The 4,947-nt window shown below is 35.7% G+C and overlaps 1 pseudogene; it reads right to left on the bottom strand.

Annotated features, from left to right (window-relative positions):
* Positions 1 to 2,134: 2,134 nt before the first annotated feature.
* On the bottom strand, positions 2,135 to 4,002 carry LOC109374417 (cold shock domain-containing protein E1 pseudogene; annotated as a pseudogene).
* Positions 4,003 to 4,947: the final 945 nt, after the last annotated feature.

The raw sequence follows: 4,947 nt of genomic DNA, 5'->3' as shown, positions 1-4,947 counted from the left end.
TCAATGATAAGAACAACCAGTCTTTGTGCTTCATTTTATAGTTCCAGCCCACTTATAATCTCACATCATCCTCCCAATGCTGAGCACAGAACACAGAGTTGATGTTAGTCTCTCACTTTTGTAGATGAGAACACTGAGGTTCAAGATTACAAATAAATTGCCCAACGACACATTTAAGGAGTGGAAAACAACAGAGCACTCCTCCAAGAATTTGGACCCCAAAACACATTTCCCCTCCCACACTTGTATTTCTCACTCCTGCATTTAATTTTGGCTAAGATGAGTTGGCTGCATACTGCCAATTTAGTTGCCTAATAGTCTTTCTCTGATGTGAAGTCTTCTGTCAAAAGTAAAAATCTGTCAGTTTACCGAAATTGTCTGAAAAGAAGCTTATATAAATTTTCAAAATATGCATTTATGTGTCAACTCTTATTTAATGGCTCATAGTTCAACAATTTTTTGTGTAAACTTAAAGGATTTCCACATGAAACTTCCCGAAATTATCACCTTAACAAAGTATATTTGAAAGAAAAAAATAGTAGTCTTTATCATCATCTATGAAAACCAGTACTAGTAAAATTCATGTGCTAAAATTTTATATACTTTATGTCATTTCCCCAAAAACTTTGCTGTACATTGGAATAACTTGGAATCATTTTTAAAAATACACCTACATCAAGACATTCTGATTTAATTGTGATAACATGTGACCTGGGCATCAACATCTTTAAAATGCCCCAAATTAAAAGGATTTTAAGGTAAATCAAATTTTGGGAAACATTGCTTTATGGTCTACATTTGTAAAGTGAAAACTAGAGATCTCTTAAAATAGCATATCTTTGGCTCTCTCTGATATTAAAAATAATTAATTGATTGGTATATGGTAATTTCTATTGATTTGTCCTCCGATCTCAGATAATTATATAAAGTCAGAAAATAAAAATGTCACACACAACTGCACATGACTATACATTAATATATAATTCATTATGAATTTGGCTTTATTCTCTTTGATTTCATGTTGTGTGTAAAAATCTAACAATATTAATAATGAGATTTGAGGGCTAAAAAATGTCTGCCTGTTGCTCTGGTTGATTTTAGCTGGTCTCGTGAACCATTTAGATAAGAACTAGATGACAGTGTTGTATTAATGAAATCTATGAAACTAACTAGCAGACAGCATACTTGGATACTTACATGGAAAAAGGAAATGGCAAAATAAGTAAACATTACACTAAAAGGCATATTCTTTACTCACATTACTATACCATTTCAGGGTTGTGCTCAAGTTTAGGTATTTATTAAATCACTGTTTTTAATTTTATCAGTACTGCCAAAGATAATAAAGATGATGGAAAAAATCAAATCTTATTTGACAGTTGGCATACAGTATCTATTTTCATTTGATAAGTTATCAAAGCAAAAATGGACTTCATTGCTTTATTTCTATGACAAATGTTAAAAGTAATACCATGAATAATTTTATATAAATAGAATAGAGTATGTAATATTTATAAATATATATGTTATTGATCCTTGTTTACTTGGCCCGTTAATGTTTACTTGACACAAATACCAGTTCTAAAGAAATTGGGCCATTATTCCCTAATATCTGTCACCAGCCATCTGACATTGCTAGGAAAATATTTAAAGTTGCTAAGTATAAAAATGGGGTTATTGTTCTTGCTCCCTACTCAAATGTTTTTCATTATTATGTCAAACCAGAATCTATTAATGTGGAGCTCATACTTTTTTGCTACCGTGAAACAGGAGCTTTTCTGTAGGGCAGAATTGCAAAATGCTAAAATCATTTGTGTGGCTTATCACATTGGTTTCTTCAGATTGAGGATTTCTAGTGAAATATTTTGTTTTCATATAGTAAAGAGCTATTAAGTATTCCTAAAATATATTACCAACAGAATGTGGTATAAACATCTCTCTTAGATGCAAAAACTAATATGCAGTGAATGTACAGGTGCTTTTAAAAATACAGAATTTTGAACTTACAGAAGTAGGTAATTTGTCCAATTTTACTAACTTAAAACCATCAAATTTGATGTTTCTATTTCAAGTAAATCAATGTGCTTGGCTATCATAGGAGATGCCTGAGGAGGTGATCAGTTTTTGCAAATATTTATATTGCGTCTTGCTGGGCTAGGAGAACAGAGAGTATAACCAAATAGAAGGTATCTGGTCTCCTTGGCTGACAAAGAACCATTAGGGGAGGAGCACTGGCATCTTCTAGGGTGATGTTCTCAGCCTCGGGACCCTCGCAGACTTGCCAAACATTACAAGCCCTGCACTTGCCAGTGTGCTGATTAAGAATCACTGAGAATTCCACCCCATCTCCAGCCTGTAGCTCAATGCCATCCTGAATTTCTTTCACATGGAAAAAGAGCTTCTTGCTATGTCCTACTTCATAGTTAATGAAGCCAAACTGATCTTTCACACACTCCACTGTGGCACTCGGCAGTGGTGTGATGTTATAGGCCAAAGTGTGCATTTTGGCCCAGGACACACAATGGGCACTTGACACTCTCCCCTTTCTGCAGGCAATCCCTTTTGTTGGCCATTCCAACTATGGAAAATGGATAGACCTCACCTTTCATATGCCCCTCTTCCACGATCTCAATTATTCCTTGGTACTCTGTCTGTGTTGGTCTGTGTTGGATTAACTCTCTTCAGGGGGCAAATGACTTTCCCTGATTTATTTCTGGGCTCTCTATTCTGTTCCATTGATCTATGCGCCTGTTTTTATGCCAGTACCATGCTGTTTTGATTACTGTAGCCTTGTAGTGTGTTTTGATGTCTGGTAGCATGATACCCCCGACTTTGTTCTTATTTCTCAGGATTGCCGTGGCTATTCGGGGTCTTTTATGGTTCCATATAAATTTTAGGATTATATTTTCTATTTCTGTGAAAAATGCCCTTGGTAGTTTGATAGTAATTGCCCTGAATCTATATATTGCTTTAGGCAGTATGGACATTTTAACTATATTAATTCTTCATATCCATGAGCATGGTAGGTGTTTCCATTCATTTGTATCTCCTTTTATTTATTTCTTTGGTGTCTTATAATTTTCTGAGTACAGCTCTTTTACTTCTTTGGTTAAATTTATTCCTAAGTATTTTTTATTTCTTGAAGCAATTGTAAATGGGACTGTTTTCTTAATTGCTCCTTGTGATAGTTTATTATTGGTATATACAAATGCAACTGATTTCTGAATATTGATCTTGTATCCTGCTACCTTACTGAATTCGTCTATCAGTTCCAATAGTTTTTTGATGGAGTCTTTGGGGTTCTCTCTATATGGTAACATGTCATCTGCATATAATGACAATTTTACTTCCTCCTTACTGATTTGGATGCCTTTTATTTCTTTTTCTTGTGTGATTGCTGTGGCTAGAGTAGATGATAGGATCAGCTTCCTCAGTAATGCCATTCACCGAGTGTGTTTTGTTGACTTTTTCTGCATTGACATCGTTGCCCCTGCTTTTGGACAAGCTGCACTCGACCACATCCCCCAATTCCAGGCTGTCGGCATCACTGGAGAACTCACTGAAATAGAAAAAGATTGCCTTATCATGATTGGCTGTTTCAGTGAATCCAAAATTATCCTTCATAGTCGCCACATAACCCAAGAGCTTTTTGGAGTTAGAATTATGACCTAAAAGTCACACACAAATTGCAATCGGCTGTTCAGGCCCCCTGTCACTAATACTAAATTCAACCTTATCTCCTGTTTGAGGTGAAGTAGATCCTTTCACATCTTTGGCTTGAAAAGCAACAGTCAGTTTGACCCCACAATCATCATAAGCAATAACACCATCCTCAGCCTCCTTTTCTTTGCCTTTATTTGGGCTAGTGGTTTTAGGATTGGAAAAAGTGGCTTCTTTTTCTACAGTGCCCAGAAAATGATGATCTGAATGGGAATGACACGAAACCATGCCCTTGGGAAGTTTCTAAATCTTAATAGTGTGATTTCTTTGGGCAGAGAGCATACTACGTTTGATTATTTGAGGAACTGCCAGAACGTTTTCTAAACTGGCTGAGAGGCTTTTCACAAATCACTGTAATCTTTGCCACCGTTGAGACCAAGAGAAGGTTCCAACCAGATGTGTAACCTGCTCTTTTCTGGCAGGAAAGGAAATTCTTAGATGGGAAAGCATACTGGACTCACAGCCAGGAGACTTAGGTCACAATCTTGGCCCTGCCTTTAATTATTTATATGACCTTGTGCCATTCATCTCCAGTGGGCACAGTTCTATAAATTAAGGGAACTGGGTTAGATGTTATCCAACTCTAAACTCCAGTTCTCAGAATTTAAAGTGCTATGATATTTTTCACTTAATCCTACAAACCATTTTACTCACATTTAAGATTTTGTCTGGCAAAGAAATAAGATATTATTTTTATCTCCAGATTATGTGTTCTTCCTATAGAAAACCAAAGATTTCCTATTATTCCTTATTTCATTTTTTCCTTAGGTAGACCATGTAATGCTAGTTCCGTATAGAAAATTACCATAAACTAGAAATATTTCAAGTATCTCTTTGGACATATATCTTCTGTTGGTTAGAAAGAACATCTTCATAGAACTAAAATTGGCTTATAAGGATGCCCAGTTTGCACATGTCACACAGGGCAGAAAATAGAGTTATTCATTAATTTACTCATCGGTGCTATTCAATGTGTGGGTCACAGATGAGCAGCATTAGCATCACATGACAGCTTGTTGTAAATGCAGATTCATAGGCTCCATCTCAGGCCCAAAGAGTCAGAATCCTTTGGGACTGGGGCCCAATAATCTGAATTTTAAGTAGATCTCTCAGTGAATCCTATTCACACTAAACTTTGAAAAATTCCTGATTCTCAAAACCATTTCTTCAGACTATGCATTGCAGTCTTCCATCTTAGTACTATATTCCAAGCTTGTTTCTAGATTT

Source organism: Hipposideros armiger, unplaced genomic scaffold (assembly GCF_001890085.2).
Source record: "Hipposideros armiger isolate ML-2016 unplaced genomic scaffold, ASM189008v1 scaffold_821, whole genome shotgun sequence".
NCBI classification, from domain to species: domain Eukaryota; kingdom Metazoa; phylum Chordata; class Mammalia; order Chiroptera; family Hipposideridae; genus Hipposideros; species Hipposideros armiger.
Note: the sequence above shows the minus strand (reverse complement) of the source record. Positions and strands in the feature narration are given on the sequence as shown.